This window comes from Lissotriton helveticus, chromosome 1_2 (assembly GCF_964261635.1).
Source record: "Lissotriton helveticus chromosome 1_2, aLisHel1.1, whole genome shotgun sequence".
Classification (NCBI taxonomy): domain Eukaryota; kingdom Metazoa; phylum Chordata; class Amphibia; order Caudata; family Salamandridae; genus Lissotriton; species Lissotriton helveticus.
The window spans coordinates 269,528,292-269,546,355 of NC_136058.1; the positions used below are offsets into that span (position 1 = coordinate 269,528,292).

The following is an 18,064-nucleotide window of genomic DNA, read 5'->3' on the forward strand; positions in this document are numbered from 1 at the left end:
AAATAAGCATCTGCGAAGGAGTCAGGTGTGACTTTGAAATACTGACCATGAACCCAAATGATATAAGGATGTTCACAGTCATCTCGAGGTGGCTATGACTGACAGTGACAAGCTCGCCTTTAACAGCCAGTTGTTGAGGTAGGGTAGACTGGTGCACCCGACCTCAGAAGATTAGGTATGACCGCTGTAATCACCTTCATGAACACCCAAGAGGCACTAGAGAGGCAAAAAGGGAGCAGAGGAAACTGAAAATGCTTACGGCCCACCTTGAACCGCAGGTAGCATCTGTGAGCCTGTAAGACGGGAAATAGGTGCCCTGCAGGTCCAACAGCACAATCTACTCCCCAGGATCCAGAGAGAGAGAGGGAACTTGGGCCACTGAGCATCTTGAATTTGTCCTTCTACAGGACAAAGTTGATGGGTCAAGTATCTAAAATACGGCAAAGGCCTCCACCCTTCTTCAGCACTAAAAACACACCAAAGTAACACCCAGGTCCGATTTTCGAGGCAAGGACCCTCTCTATGGCTTTTTCCAATAGGAGTCTGGACTTTCTGCAGCAAAATGACCAAATGGTACACTGAAACTCATTCTGATGTACGCGGAATAGGCAGCAGAACTATCTGCAGGGCCACCTGTCATATACTACTGCTTGCTACCCATGGAGAATATGAGTAACCCTGCCTCAGAGGGATGCTTGTGTGGCGCTAAGGATAAACTAAAGCGTCTTTGAGTCTGCTGCCAGAGGGACTAGGGACTGGGAAGTTTGTTGCCTCTGTTTGGCCTGAGCATTGCCCGCTAGATATGCTATGCCTACCACAACCCAAAAGGACTGGGGTACCTGTTGTTGGGGAGGTGGGCCTAGAAATTCTCTACAGACAAAGACCCTAGAATTGCCTTGAATGGGATGAAATGGAGTGGATACTACTTTGCAGTTAAGGAGATTCCGATGCAGCACATAGTTGCGCTGCTTTCTTTAAAGTGCTCGAGGGCGGAGTCAGCCTTCCCAGCAAAGAGGCGAGGCTCATTGAAAGGCATATCCATGAGGGATGCGTTAACATCACCTGAAAAGTCTGTGGATTTCATTCAAGTGTGGTGCCAGAGCACTACACTAGTGACACCGCTCTGCCCAAGCAGTAAGGGGTGTACACTCCTGAGTGGATAACACACCTACATGCATCCGGGCCATCCAGGATGATCTGGGCCAAATTGGCTCTGAATCCCTCTGGGACAGTGGGTAAAATTTTAGTAACTGAGTCCCATAATGCGGGAAAGTATCCGATGAGCAAGCAGCTTGCAATGACTGACCTGAGGTCAAGGCTAGCAGAGGGGAAACTCCTCTTCCCGGACACCTCCATTCTCTTCAATTCCTGTTTGGCTAGGTTGCGGAGAAGGAATTCTGGCTAACTGTGCTGGTGGATGCCTGTACCACCAAGCTCTCTGGAGTAAGATGCTGCATGAGAGAGGCAGAGTGGCCAGGCACTGACCTACGGTGACATGCCAGTTGTCTGTACAACGGTGGCCAAGATCAGGGCTTGAAGAGTATCAGGTGGGGCCTCATTAAAAGGCTGCAGAGGTTCTGGTGAGGCTTAGCAAGTTGCAGAACCTCTGTGAGGACATTGTTTACTTTGACCTAAGGCAGTTGTAAACCTAGGACACTGGCCGCCCTTCTTGTTACCATGATGAAGGAAGAGGACTGTTCTGTGGAAGGACCAGGGGTAAACAAACCCACTGCCCGGGGGAGTATCCCGCTCACTGCCCCTCTTGTAGGTCCATATATAAATTGTCATACTGTGGGGAAAATTCATCCCCACCATCATGAACAAATCCTGGTCGGCTTTAACCAGAGTTCGATCCAATGAGTTGAGGGGAGTACTAGAGGCCAGCCTGTAGGCAAAGGTAGTGTCTTTACAGAGTCAAAGTAATTGGCGTTCAGAAGCATGGGACTGAACTCACACGCTTTGGCCAAGGTCAAGACTGATTCAGTTCAGTGTCAAATCAAACTATGGGCTTGACGCCCTCCTTTGGTGTCTGTGCCGGCATCAAAGCACTAGAAACTGCATCTGGATCTTGGTGCCAAGAGTCAAATCTGCTCCAGAGTCAGAGCTGTATTCAATGTGGGCTCAAGAAGCGCAGCGGGTGCGGAGGGTGGAGCTGCCAGCGGTAACCCCGCTGGGGGCCTCTACAGATGCATGGGGCTCAAGAGCACACCAAAGGGAGCCGGTAAGGTGCTGTAAATATGTAGCAATCTCGCAATTTTCTGTGGTGTCACCGGGATCAGCTTCAGAATAAACTCCTTAGTAGGGGACCAGAAACGAGAGTGCGGAGCACCTTGATGTCCTTGCAACGTCTCAGATGGAGTACAGCGAGCCTGGGTTGAGGACTGCTTTAACTTCTTGTGCTTTTTTTAGACTTCAACATACTCGAAGAATTTGAGCACAACAACGTACTCGAGCGGATCCATGTCAATGACTTTGAATGGGAAATGTCTTTGCACAACCTTTAAATTAGTTTTTTATGAGATCGAATGTTGTAGGAAAGCATCTTGCTTCCGACCACACTGCAAACATGGTGGAAGGGTGACCTCGGCCCACACAGCCTGTCACCATGGAGGTATGCACCAAGGCTGAGTGAGGCAAATAGAGTGCAGCGGAGAAGCACTCATCTTCAAACACAGCCACCTAGTGTAGGAGCTGCCTTCTACTGGATAATATTACACTTGATCATAGGAGCCCCAACCGAAGGACCGAGATGTCAGGTAGCCACATTCACAACATCTTCAAAGGGGAGTTTCGCCTCATCAAGAAATGTAAACAAGCCAATAAGTCTCACTATTTTTTTTATGAGCACTTTTGCATGCACTTAAAAACTGCAATCAGCAATTTCTCTAGCAGGCTGCAATCCCTTAAGTCATTACTAGAAGCCCATCAAGCTAGCCACAGGTTCTGACTGTAGCAGGTTGCAGTACTTTATGTACCTTAATAGAGGACTTTCAAGACCGATACAAGTGCTAGCTATGTCAGGCTGCTGCTCATTACGTCATCACTACAGGTCACATCGGCTTCCAACACTGGGAGGGCTGATGAAGGGTTGGGAAGGTAAGGGGATGGGATGGTTAGGGGCTTGGAGGGGCAGGAGGGCAGATGAGAGGTGCATATTGGGGGGTTGATAGAGGAGAAGTGGGTAGGAGTAGGTAGTGGAGAAGCTTTTGGGGAAGGTACTGGAGAGGTTGGGAGGGACGGGTACTAGAGAGGTGGGGTGGGTAAGGGAGAGGTGGTGAAGGGAGCAAACACGTTATGGATGAGCAGAGGGAATCGAGAAGGCAGCAATGACAGGGCGAGGCAGAGATGCTGGGGCAAAAGGCAGGGCAAGGATGATAAAACACAATGATGGTGAGTGAGTGGGGAAGGTATAAGAAAGAATGTGAGAACAATGAGAGGGAGTCATAAGACAGAGTGGGAGAATAATGAGAATGAGGGAGGCCTGAGACAAAGAATGGGAGAACAATGAGAGGGAGTGTGGGAGGCAATTCAAGAATGATAGAACAATGAGAGAGAGTGAGAAAGGCACGAGACAAAGAGTGGGAGAACAATGAGAGAGAGTGAGAGAGGCACGAGACAGAGTGGGAGAACAATGAGAGGGGGTGAGGGAGATGGAGGAACGAATGGGGAGTCAGATAACATGGAGGGGATGAAAGGGAAAGCTAGAACGTACACCGGAGGATAGATGAGAGGAAGTTAAGTGAACGAGAGAGCGAGAATGGAAAGGTGAGGGAAGCACACAAGCAGCCTGGGAGACACAGGGAGTGAGGAATATTTTAACATCTGGCCTATCACCAAATCGGAACACCATTGAGACAATATACATTTTCACAACAGCCATGACCCTCAAGGAAAACTTATCCAACCAATGGAAACCTTTGAAAACATCAGAGCCAATGGCTGAAGGCAAATGACCAGAAAACCATTCTCTCTGTTCAACTTCTTAAATATACTTTTTATTTTTTATTTTAAATATTGGTAATATGAAGTCTCCAGATTGCTTAAGCGTCTGAGGTAAGACCCAAAGAAGTCCTGGGTAGGTTACAGAGAGCTAGAAGTATTTTTAACTCTTGGAATTCCTCCATTAGGATACATCAGACATGTCACTGGAAATTACTTTTTTCACAAATCAATAGACAACATTCCTAAAACCTTTGAAATCGCGTGTCAATCTTCACAAAAAATATTAACATAGAAACGGACCTGAATCTGATTCTCACTCCAATTTCAGCTCGGTTTTCCAACTTAAGACCGGATATTCAAATGTAGGCTGACGCTCCTCGGCTATGCTATAGGGCTATGAATCCCGTAACGTGGGAGGAAAGCGCCTCATCTATCGACAGGCTGCAAGCCGCTACATGGTCCCTTGAAAACCTTACTGTGGGTAATCATACTACCTGGAGGTCTGTATGCAGAAAACGTGATTTGTCTAGCATAAAGTTGAAAAGTTGTGAGGCATTGATCCTGGTCACTAAACGAGAGCGGGCAGTACAAAGCACATTGTGATTTGATCTGATTGAACAATGGCAAAGACCACGTGATATCAATTCCTGTTACAATGTGAGGTTAAAGGGTATTTTGGTATTTGCATTGTCAATATTTGTAAACGCAAACAAACTCTGTGTTTCTTCGTCCAGACGAAAGAGGATTGAGGTTCCTCACGTCAATGTCCAGCAAACTTTTTGCCAGGAGACAATCAGGGCTGCCAGGCCACAACCATCCCAAAACTTTGCTTAGACACCCCATAATACCTTATTTATTGTGTGATTTCGACTATTGTAGTATTCCAGAATTACATGGAGAACAAGAACTCTTGAGTACGTGGACAGAGAATGCCGCAGCGCCGACTTCACAGGTCTTAAGCCCTGTGTAACCTCAGGAGACAGCACCACCAACAGTTTAATTGTCTTTCCACTATGCTCACATGCCCACTAAGAAAAATCTACACTGGAATGGGAAATGACATTTTTGGGCAAGCAGAAGAGAAAAACAAGGGTTGAGCAGAGGGACATTTGAATACAAAGGTCAGATCCACAGGGCCCGTGTCCATGGTGAGCCACAGAGGGGCAGTTAGACGTGGACAATGTTCCTTGTGTTTGGCCAAAATAAACTGAATCTCCTCTGGTGAGAGGAGGACACTAAACACAAATACAAACTCTGAAGCTGTTACTGTTGACAAAAGGTAAAGGCTAATTAACAAAAGTATCAAAAGTTCAACAAGTTAAGAACCTGTCACTTGGATGAAGGCTTACCATGAGCAGAGAATCGATTACAATTAGTTTGACAGCTGTTTTTACTGAATGATCCGTCCTCTTAAGACAATCAGAAAGTATCAAGGACGCAGTCTTGTTCGTAAAAAAATAGAACAACAATAATCCATTACTGCTGGTTCAACATCGTTTCTTAGTGTCCCTTCAATTGATAGTTATTCCTGACTGTCATGGAAAAGGACTACGCACAAAGTGCTTTTCAATGATCAGTTTTTTTCTAAGACGTATTAAGATTACTTAATGAATGTTTTCACAAGATTTCGCACAATAACAAAGACGTGAATGAAATTTAAAGCCATAGAAACTGACTGATGGAACTTATTCAGAGATTCTACGAGATCATAGAAAAAATGGGTAAATGCATTTAAATAAACCTAAGCATAACCAGTTAGTGTGGTCTTGGCAAGCTGGTGCAATGCCTATGTTTCAATGTCATTATTGTAAACATATGCCACAAAAATGAAAAGAAAAAAACATGCCGTGCCTAAAAGTGGCAGCCATATGCTTCCAATAAAAATTGTAAAAAAAACTTTGCATGTAATTTTAACAGAACAGTACTGGTGCTTCCTAGCAAGCAAGTGCACACAAAATATGTATAGAACCCCATTCAATTTTAATGTACATCTCCAAAAAATATGAATGTTATTTGAGCAAAGAATGCTATATGTTTCTTTAAAATGCAAAACATTAAAAAAAAAGCTTAAGAACGCAAGGGTGGCTTAACCATTACAAAGGAATTAACGAATGGGAAGATAAAGCATTGGCAAAGGAAAGCACCGACACATCAATCCTCATAATGAAGTGCACTTTAATTTGTTTCGTTTTTTGACAGACGGACTCGTGATCAGGGGAAATGCTTTTGCTCACACTGCAAGAGAGGCAATGGCAGAATTGGACTGCCCCGCTGCTCTATGCTGTGGAGGGCGGAAGCTAAAAGTGACTGGCAGCTGAACAGACCAATGGATAAACATGGCTGACACGAGGCCCACTCTGTGTATGCATGTGTCTGTCATTTTTTGTTAGTTTGTTTGAAGCAAGCGAGACAGTCTAGGCCAGACCTAAAATGGAGCTCCTTACAGCAGGGCCTGTACAAGTCCAACCACTGACAGCATGTTAGCCAATAAACGTCAATGCCGTTGACTCACTAAGCAACAGCAGCATCGGATATTACTTAAACAACAATGTTGAGCAATTATTGAATATCGATTCGGACAGGGCAGCCTCTGAGAGGATGCCCTTCCTTCGTACGAAAATGCAAAACGCATTAGTCAATCTCGGACGGGGCTGTCAACTGGTTTTGCTCTTTAAACTACTGAATATCGACCATAAATCATGCATGTCAAAGAAAAAGCATTTTATATGGACAAACTCGGCAAAGCGAAAACGGACAGAGTGCACATGACTAAACGGAAGCTGCAAGTTTTAGTAGTTCTGCTGCACAGTAAAAGTGATCTGCCCCGCAACCACCCCCAATGAACAGTGTTGCACACACTGAAAGGTGCCCGGCGGTTCTCTGCTTAAAGCCCAGAAGTCGAGACCTTGGAAAACTGTGTGGTTCAGCTAAAAGGCTTGTAGATAACAAGCATTTACAATGCAATGGTTTTGCCTTTGTTAAAGTTTGAGCTGTTGGCAAAGCTCTTGACCTTTTTTTTTTAACATAACTAAATGGCATTGTTATTTGCAATGGCACTAGCTTTTCTTATTATTTGGGTTAGTATGGCGGATGATTGTATTTCTTGCTGCTGCTCTGGTTCCTCCGTTCACTCTCAGTATGTGCCTGGTTGGTGGGGTGACTAAAGGCGGGCAAATATCAAACTTAACCCCCCCCTCTGTCACCTGGCAATAGCTCATATAATTGTATAAACACAAATATGCAGTATTAATTTAAACAGATGTACCCATTCTTCACTAAACAATCAGCACTGGTCCATCTTTCCACTCTGCTGACATTATTCTAATTTACCACCCAGACTGCACATTCAACATTTCTGGCCAACATGCTCAATCCATTTACATACCATTTATTTTTACGCAACCCCTACAAAGAAAATGAGTTGGAGAAGACTACAACCAGAGATCCTGTACGTATAAGGTTATCATATTTCGATCAGGTACCTGGGAGAAGATTGCCTCAAGGAAATGGACATCTGTGTTTTAGTTGAGTCCGGTTACCACAATGGTATGAATCCAAGACTGAGCAAAGGAAGGGGGCAAACAGTCCTCCTAGACAGCTACACATTCATAACTTTACCCACCATCAACTTTACAACTGAAAGTTATCTGCAGCAATGCAAACGATGATCAACACAGAGAAAATGTCTGGGCAAGAGGGGACCTTTATTTCACCACAACCCATTAAAAGCTTTATATGCTGAATATTAGCTGATAAGGTCAGTTCTATTTGGTACAATGTGCGAGAGAAAGCAATACTTACTGGAAAACATGTTGAATGCCAAGTCTTTAAATGCTTCAGGATAAAACTGGAAAAACCCCTCTTCTGACATCTATTATTAGAAAGTGGGTAACTCCACATTAATCAGATTTCAACTTGAGTCCCTAGCTCAAGAAGGCTATGGCAGAATTTCCTTCGCGACTAGATATGACTTTTTATGGGTATAGAAGTGTCCTCAATCCCGTCTCAAGAAAGTTAAGGAGCCATGGAACTGTGGAAGAAACTTATAGAAGCGCAAAGATCCACCTGTCACTGTCTGAAATGAATGAATCCCGTAGCGTAGCTGTCCGGACATAAACGGTTTCGCAATACATTCCCCTTACAAATCCCAGGGACACAAACGAACCAGTCTCGTTTTAATGCAGATGAAAGCATCCCCTAAATCTAACAAATGTGGTGCTATTAGATTACACATTACAACCAACATTACAATCCCAATCAACACCACTGCCCCGATACCCTAGATCAAAACGTGAACTGCAGGCACTGGGTTAGTTGAAGGACCTCGTTAGTCCAATAAGCGAGCGGTAAAGATTGGGCTTGTTAAGAACGTCAGAGGTGTAGATATTCATCCTTGTAAGACCACCAAGCTACAAAAGATCAAAGCAAACTACAACGTAATTACTACTGTAGCCAGCTGACACAAGGAACAGTAACAGATGCCTCCCCTCCCCCCCTCGCTATACTTCTAGCAAGCTCACTTCGATGATCTTTTCCTTTTTCTTTTGTTCCGTTTTCTTCCCGGCCTGCGGACCCGCAGCCGCCGCCGCCCTGGGCTTCTTGGGAGGCATCTTGCTGCTCGAGCACTCACACAGGCTCCGCACCTCGAGCAACCACGACAGAACGAGAGGCGCGCCAATACCGCGCCACTTCCTGCTCACAAGCGAAACAGAGGAAACAATCCAGCACTTGTGGGCGGGGCCACGTCTTATCATCTGCCATGACGGGGCCAGGCAAAATCATTGCTGCTACCCAGGCGTGAAATACACGAGGTTAGAGCAAGAGGTTGGTCGAGCCCTTTCGACCTGGGTTAGAATTGGTGTGTTGTCTCCCTTCAGACAAATGCCGTGAGTGTTGGCTACAGTACTCTGCTCATTCATAGCCAGATTGTTTACTATCGTGCCTCCAGTTTTAACATTCCAGGGAGGGGGACCAGTTTTTCAGAATGAAAAATCGGGACACTGCCATAGAAATAGGACTATGTATTGACCAGGGCTTTATCGCTTACCTGCAATTTGTTCCGCCACAGACAAGGAAACCCGACACGTCAGCAAAAAAAAAAAGGCAGGTCCCGGCAATGCCGGACCAGATTCGGGGGCGTTCCCGGCTTTCGGCTGACGTCGCGTGACGTCGGCAAAAGCCAAAGAATCGCGGGAACGCCCCCGAATCTGGTCCGGCATTGACGGACAGGCCCCTCGTCCAATGGCTAGGCTCCATTTATGGAGCCAGCCAATAAATGACGAGGGCCGACCCAAACCCCACTACAGTTCTCATCAGGTTTTCGCCTGCGCGAAAAAGATGCGCAGAGCGCATCTTTTCGCCAGGCAAAACCTAAAAAGCAGCAAACGCATCAGTTTCTAGGGTGGCATTACTATCTGGACAGACTATGTAGTGAAGCTGCTAATTTCCTATGGGCAAACACACAAAGAGGGGGCAGATATTCACACACGTGTCACTTCTTTCCAAAATCCGATGCAATTCAAAATGCATGTGTGCAAAACTAATGCTCAGTTCTTCCTGCTGGTCAGGTGCTGAGGTACGTCAAGGCACGCGCCACTAACCTTTGCAACCGTACGGGTAGGATATCACCTGTGCATTGCACGGGTGAGGATACAACTCCAAGTGAGTTCAACAAACTCCAGCACCATGGGCCTCATAGGAGTTCCTTGCGATGCGCTCATGCACCACAGGCAATTCAGTGACCAACCTGCTGCGGGTGTCGCTCCCTTGGATTCTTTGGAGGCCACAGATGAGGACCATGTAGAAACACGGTTAGCCAACCAATCAAACACCGATAAAACAGGTATGGTTTAAGGATCTTCTTAAACATGGCTGCGCTATCAAAATCTCCTAATGTTGCAGGGCGTGGATTCTCCTGTTGGAAGGACAAGGCGTATCCTCCTGAAACGACATGCCCGTCTTCACATTCAGTAAGGACAGCCAGAAACTGGCTTGGATGTCAGCAATCACATGAGTGGCTTAGAATAACGCAGGGACGGGCCATCGCCCAGCACATTAGCTCTGCTGGCGGAAGATGTACTGCATCAGCAAGCATAGCTTCAGTGCTCTGACCGGGTAATAGGAAACTGCACCCGCCGTCTGTCGGGTCACTTGTCAGGAAACATGACCATGAATCGACACATAGTTGAATGACCACTCCCTGTGGCTCTGGTGGGACATGGCATGAACCCAGAGGACTAATGTAAACAGTACCACGGTCGGCAGTCATTCCGCTCAGCGTGTAACGTGTCAAATCTGATGTACCGCAACAGAGACTGAAATCTATAGCCCTTGCTGGTGGTTCCGTTGCCAGGAAATTACTGTCAGTGGGTTGGATAGACAAGCTGGGGGTGATGCTAGCCAATGCCTGTGGATGCATTTTAAGAACAGACGTTTTTACTGAAGGTGGCTGTTTGTTGTTGCTCATAATCAGCTAGGCCAACAAGCTGACAACTCTGTGGGCGTGCACACAACTTTAGAGAGTGCGAATGTGCAGGGAGGTTGCACTGGGCTGTATCCTCGAACCATGCATTCATTTACCACGCATGCCTTCACAACGTGGTCTGAATCACGAATGTGTCTTTACAACGCATTCCTTTACCGCGCAAGTCGCTACAATGACTTGCCTTGTGGAAAGCACTGCACTTTGGAATAGTATAATTTACTATTACAACTCCAGCCTCAGCAACAGTAGGGAAAGTGTTGGACTTAAAGTCCAACATCCGTCTGGCACGCTTTCCTTAAGTTAAGTCGTTGTAATAGCTTGCGTTGTAAAGACGCATTTGTGCTTCGGACCGCCATGTAAAGGAACAGAGTGGATCAAGCCACACTGTACACGCCGTTTCTAGCTGCACAGACAGCAACTGCGGTGACGCTTCTTACCTGATCCTAGCACCATCTAATCTTTAGGTGAACGTTTGTCCTCAGCTGGTCCTGCCACTGGGATATTGTGGATTTCCTTGCTGAAATGTTCCTAGAGTTTCCCTCCAAAGATTTTTTAGGTCTGGTTTAGACAGCACAACTGTCAAACAGAATTACTGCTAACAATACACATGAGGGCTTTGGATTCCCCCCTTTCAACCTTTGGGCTTCCTTCAACCATAGTCTTCCAACCACGGACTTGAGACTTTCAACCACGGACTTGAAACTATGTCAATCATGCCTTGACTCAGCCCACTGGAGTTTTCATCTCTCACTTAAAGCAACTTGTACTTTGGGTGTAGCCTTCCGCCTCCACTTGTATTAAACTACATGGGGAACTAATAACACCTATCGCCCTCTCTGCTGGCCCCCGCCTGCGTTTCCTCACTAGACCCCAGACAAGTTGGCTTTGTCATTGCTTGTTTTATTAGTTTGGGGTGTGCTCACAACTTAGACTAGCAGTTCAGTCAACAGAATCCTTCACTGACAATGCACTAAGATGTAAGGCAACTTTTCAATACTTGAAATACCTCATTGTCTTGGTCTTCGAACGATGTGTGACGTCATGGTGATGGTGTCCTCAGTACATTGTATATCCCTTTCTGTTCTTACAGAGGCCCTTTCAATCTGTATCTGCCCCAACAAGTAAGGGAAGTAGTTCTGCTGATAGTTTCCTTCACAGGGGTCCGGTGCACACTGTCGTTGTTTAAATACCGTCCCACGTGCCCAAGCCGCGACAGTCGCAGAAATACTGCTCAATGCACTCAAAACGACTTCACTAAAAGTCCGCATGAAAACTAACACTTGTTGTTAGAAGCCTTGGTTGAGAGGTCAGTGAAAGATTCGCGTAATATAAATTACGCTCAAAGGTGACCCACCTTTACGCACATTACCTGGGCTGTACGGGGAGGAAAAAACTGCCTGTGCAACACAAGGCAGGGAAAGGGATTTCTGATGGAATTTGACTGATATGTGCAATAATAAAAATAAAATATTCCGTGAAAAGAAATGCAATTTCAAAGGAGGAGTATTCGCCAGTAAAAACAGCATTTTTGTATTACATTTTCAGTATGAGAGTACCGTATGAGCCGGGGTAATGCGTGCATCTGCTGAGTTTATCTTATTTACACGCTGAAGGGCTTTTCTGAACATTTGAGCCACTCTACGCTTCCACCTCATGAACAAAGTACTTGTTACAGTGAGCAACCCTTGCCAAATGCATTTCTTTACATTTCCATGACAAACGCATAAATTAACATTTCCATTCCTGCTTTTCTTGGTCTGGCTTTTGTTCTGTTAAAATGGGAGTCCGTCAACTTAATTTGTGGGTGGGCATGAGCCGAGGGACCCACGGCAGAGGGCCACGCAAGCCTGGGAGAAATATGAGATGCCTATATGGGCACATTATAGGCAACTTGACGCCATATGTCGCTAGAATCAAAAACCCTTAAGATGTACCACCATGGGGTTTCTTATCCAAAATTAGTTTTTAAGAGAAAACAAATTAATACGTTTAAGAGGGGCACTGGCAAGACGAGTTTGGAGATTCACCCTAAAGAATATTTAGAGAAAAGGAGCACACTGTGGCAGTCATGGAGCAAGGTTAGGAGCTGAAAATTAGGTTGTGCTTCAAGGAACAGCCCACATTAGTTTATAACATCACAGGCTCAACCCCCAGTAGAACCTTGCATTCACACGAAATGTCCCTCAAATGACTTAACTTTACTTTATATATCAGGGTGCAACTTCCTACAGATAAGCCTCAAAATGCGACATAGCATACGAATAATACGAATATAATGACAGTCAGAATACCAACACCACAAAATGAAAAACAACATGTATATCAAGTGCCATAAAAATTAACCCCTCACAAACCAGGGAACTGAATAAATCCACATGAACTGCAATAAAAAAAAATAGGCTAAAACCCCTTCCGTAATCCTCAATGCATCAGCAAATGAACAATGAATTGTCTGTTCGCAAGCAATTAATCTGTTACTTTGCAAATATTTATTTTGACCTATTGAAAACTACTAATCTACCAAATTATGGCTAATGAACTTTCTACATTATGAATCACAAATGAATTAACTCACAGGCCATAGATTTGCTTTCATATCCATATTTCTCAAAATGTGTCATGAACTTCTTATATAGGTGAGTCATACTCTTCTTAGTCTAGTAAAAACCTAACTTGCTAAAATAGTGGTTAAAAATACTCAAATAAAAGTTTGGAGTTTGCAACTAAATGGGGAAGGAATTTACCTAATTGAAGTAATATATGTGCCTAAATAAGTCATGTGCTTGCTAAAAATGAGTATGGAGTGCGGAAAAGGGAGAAGTTCTGTCAGACATCTTGGAGTGGACTCATACTATCAACAGACTCCATCAGTTGCAAACAATACAAGGCCTACGATAGCCTGTAACTTACAACCGCTCACCGTAATCGCAACTAAACTTCTAACACAGGTACTAAACTGTATCACCCCTCTCTTTAAACATACATTCTGCATTATATCTAAAAATAAATACTCAACGGCAGCCCTCCTCTGCCACAACAGCTCTTAATATGCGTGATTACACCCCTTTTGAGGCATGCCCTCCTCTCATGATAATCAGCCATAAACAACAGCAACTATTATACACAATATCAAGCCCTGAGCCACAAATTCATGGGTCCAGCCCTTAGCCTCAAAGGGAGGGGTCTAGCCTTTAGCCTCAAAAGAAGGGGTCTAGCTCTTAGCCTCAAAGGGAGGGGTGTACCTCTTTGCCTCAAAGGGAGGGGTCTACCTCTTTGCCTCAAAGGGAGGGGTCTACCTCTTAGCCTCAAAGGGAGGGGTCTACCTCTTAGCCTCAAAGGGAGGAGTCCAGCCCATAGCCTCAACGGGAGGAGTCTACCTCTTAGCCTCAAAGGGAGGAGTCTAGCCCATCGCCTCAACAGGAGGGGTCTACCTCTTAGCCTCAAAGGGAGGAGTCTAGCCCTTAGCCTCATAGGGAGGGGTCTACCTCTTAGCTTCAAAGGGAGGGGTCTAGCCCTTAGCCTCAAAGGGAGGGGTCTAGCCCTTAGCCTCAAAGGGAGGGGTCTAGCCCTTAGCCTCAATGGGAGGGGTCTAGCCCTTAGCCTCAATGGGAGGGGTCTACCTCTTAGCCTCAAAGGGAGGAGTCTAGCCCATCGCCTCAAAGGGAGGGGTCTACCTCTTAGCTTCAAAGGGAGGAGTCTACCTCTTAGCCTCAAAGGGAGGAGTCTAGCCCATCGCCTCACAGGGAGGGGTCTAGCCCTTAGCTTCGAAGGGAGGGGTCTAGCCCTTAGCCTCAAAGGGAGGGTTCTAGCCCTTAGCCTCAAAGGGAGGGGTCTACCTCTTCGCTTCAAAGGGAGAGGTCTAGCCCTTAGCCTCAAAGGGAGGGGTCTATCTCTTCGCCTCATAGGGAGGAGTCTAGCCTTAGCCTCAATGGGAGGGGTCTACCTCTTAGCCTCAAAGGGAGGGGTCTAGCCCATCGCCTCAAAGGGAGGAGTCTACCTCTTAGCTTCAAAGGGAGGGGTCTAGCCCTTAGCCTCAAAGGGAGGGGTCTACCTCTTAGCCTCAAAGGGAGGAGTCTACCTCTTAGCCTCAAAGGGAGGGGTCTACCTCTTAGCCTCAAAGGGAGGGGTCTACCTCTTAGCCTCAAAGGGAGGGGTCTACCTCTTAGCCTCAAAGGGAGGGGTCTACCTCTTAGCCTCAAAGGGAGGGGTCTACCTCTTAGCCTCAAAGGGAGGGGTCTACCTCTTAGCCTCAAAGGGAGGGGTCTACCTCTTAGCCTCAAAGGGAGGGGTCTACCTCTTAGCCTCAAAGGGAGGGGTCTACCTCTTAGCCTCAAAGGGAGGGGTCTACCTCTTAGCCTCAAAGGGAGGGATCTACCTCTTAGCCTCAAAGGGAGGGGTCTACCTCTTAGCCTCAATGGGAGGGGTCTACCTCTTAGTCTCAATGGGAGGGGTCTAGCCCTCAGCCTCAAAGGGAGGGGTCTATCTCTTAGCATCACAGGGAGGAGTCTAGCCTTAGCCTCAAAGGGAGGGGTCTACCTCTTAGCTTCAAAGGGAGGGGTCTACCTCTTAGCCTTAAAGGGAGGAGTCTAGCCCTTAGCCTCAAAGGGAGGGGTCTACCTCTTAGCTTCAAAGGGAGGGGTCTAGCCCTTAGCCTCAAAGGGAGGGGTCTAGCCCTTAGCCTCAAAGGGAGGGGTCTAGCCCTTAGCCTCAAAGGGAGGGGTCTAGCCCTTAGCCTCAATGGGAGGGGTCTACCTCTTAGCCTCAAAGGGAGGAGTCTAGCCCATCGCCTCAAAGGGAGGGGTCTACCTCTTAGCTTCAAAGGGAGGAGTCTACCTCTTAGCCTCAAAGGGAGGAGTCTAGCCCATCGCCTCACAGGGAGGGGTCTAGCCCTTAGCTTCGAAGGGAGGGGTCTAGCCCTTAACCTCAAAGGGAGGGTTCTAGCCCTTAGCCTCAAAGGGAGGGGTGTACCTCTTAGCCTCAAAGGGAGGGGTCTACCTCTTCGCTTCAAAGGGAGAGGTCTAGCCCTTAGCCTCAAAGGGAGGGGTCTATCTCTTCGCCTCATAGGGAGGAGTCTAGCCTTAGCCTCAATGGGAGGGGTCTACCTCTTAGCCTCAAAGGGAGGGGTCTAGCCCATCGCCTCAAAGGGAGGAGTCTACCTCTTAGCTTCAAAGGGAGGGGTCTAGCCCTTAGCCTCAAAGGGAGGGGTCTACCTCTTAGCCTCAAAGGGAGGAGTCTACCTCTTAGCCTCAAAGGGAGGGGTCTACCTCTTAGCCTCAAAGGGAGGGGTCTACCTCTTAGCCTCAAAGGGAGGGGTCTACCTCTTAGCCTCAAAGGGAGGGGTCTACCTCTTAGCCTCAAAGGGAGGGGTCTACCTCTTAGCCTCAATGGGAGGGGTCTACCTCTTAGCTTCAAAGGGAGGGGTCTAGCCCTTAGCCTCAATGGGAGGGGTCTACTTCTTAGCCTCAAAGGGAGGGGTCTAGCCCATCGCCTCAAAGGGAGGAGTCTACCTCTTAGCTTCAAAGGGAGGGGTCTAGCCCTTAGCCTCAAAGGGAGGGGTCTACCTCTTAGCCTCAAAGGGAGGAGTCTAGCCCATCGCCTCAAAGGAAGGAGTCTTAGCCTCAAAGGGAGGGGTCTAGTCCTCAGCCACAAAGTTAAGGCTGTGCATATTTGCAGATCATCTATCCACCCTCGCTAATCAAAGGAACTCAGGTTTATTTCTCTTAAGCTAACACTCTACATGGTTTTATGTTTTTAAAAACGTCTTTCGCACATCTGATCGAGCTCTGCATTTATGTGACCGCTTTAGTAACCATCTCCACGAGGTGACAAACATCTTCCTGGGAGACTTCAATGTCCACAGTTGTAATAACAATAACTCAATGTCCACAGCCCTGTCAAAGATCTAGGACGTACACTCAACATCAGCTATCTAACCATCTGTCTGATCTGAAGAGCAATACCCCTGAGTAATGCTCCTACCAATACAATCAAAGCAGAAACATCTATTCGTCTGGTTGGATCTACTACACACCTTCCTATCCAGCACCTCTCTCCGCACTTCTGTGTCCCCTTTGGAGGACAGTCTATGTCGAAAGGAGCCTGGTGCCCAGAGGCGGCTCCGGCCCTGCTCGCTGCCGAGGCCACAGATCACAGCCTTCGGTTTGGTAACTCCATACCTTGGGCTGTTTTATATTCAAGCAGCTGGTGCAGCCTTTCTATTTTTGCTTCATGCTTTTATGACCCACACGTAGCGTTGCTTTCTCTCACCTTCTTAAGTTGGCTCCAGCACACACTGTTAGCAGCAGGACCTCCTTTAAGCGGCTGCTCTTGCTTCCCATAATCAATGGTTCGGAAATCCTACAGAATATCAATGCTGGAAAGACATTTCGAACACTTCTCTATGTTCTTTGGTTTCTCTCCTATGAATGTGTTTGTCATCCCTGGTAGGAATCAGGAAATCTGAGCTATGAAACTGAAGATTATGATATGCTCATGGACAGAAATCAATGAGCCTGCTCAAAGAAGCGTCGGCTTTGCCCCCCAAGTAAAGTCAACTAACAGAGCTCTCAGACAGGTCAGTCTTACGCAGATCCTCGGACCAGGTTCTCACCTTGCATTCTGGTGCTTGACATTTTCTTTCTCTCCAATTAAAATCACAGGCCTGCAAGCAGCAGAATGCAAAGCAATAGCCAGAAGTGGATGAACTACTCACACCGGAGACAGGGTCCCTTGAGGACTAAAATGATTTTTTTTAAATCAATTAAAATTGTTTAAAATACTACAAGACTAAATTCAAATTAAAGCAGCCATCCTGTGATGAGGAAAAGCAGTTCTCTTGACCCAGCCCTGCATCATTACCAATCAACAGCAATAAGCATTCTTGAACGTTGCTTTCTTTAATGACGTCTGCTTGGGTTTTGAGACGTATTGTCGATCACTCGCCAGATGCCCCCTTTAACCCCTTCCATGATGATGACGGCCCCAGCCGTCATGCATCACGGTGCTCGTATGCTGATGAAGGCTGGGGGCCGCCATGAACCCGCCCACTTTTAAAAACGGCCGCCCAGGCGCAGAATCGCGGCCGCGTCCAAGGGGTTAAAACATTTGATTATAGCATACTGACTGAACCTCTGCTGTCTGAAAACTATACAAATTCAGGTTCATCACTGTCCCTTTCAGAGTTTTGAACCAATGCAAATAACTTACAACTAAATTGTAGACAAAGAAACCGTTTACGTTCCAGATTAATGAAAAGATCCCTTAGAAATGACTAAACCAATGCTTACAATATTTTATTCTGAATTAATTGTCTGCAAATTGTATGTGAAAGGCCCACAATGCAACTGAATGTCCTCATACATTCAGGATGTAGTGCATCCTTTCACATTCCTTTTGGTTCTGGTTTGGAAAAAAATAATAATAAAAAATATACTATGTGGAAAGGACACCAAACCTACCCGCATAAGTGAGTTGAATCCATCCAGTTTTGAACACTGTGCTTTATTTAACATGCAGCATTTGACACAGAGTTATCCCAACATTCCTCAGGCAGGAACTAGGAAGAGCCTTACCCTCTCCACGTCCCACGCGAAGAGTTTACACCAAGGGTCCATGTCCATAACAGCGACTCACAGACCC

The 18,064-nt window shown here is 46.4% G+C and overlaps 1 protein-coding gene across 3 annotated transcripts in view; it reads right to left on the reverse strand.

Moving 5' to 3' along the window:
• Positions 1-18,064, reverse strand: part of MAST2 (microtubule associated serine/threonine kinase 2) — a 1,587,681-nt gene that overhangs the window by 653,433 nt on the left and 916,184 nt on the right. The window lies entirely within an intron of this gene.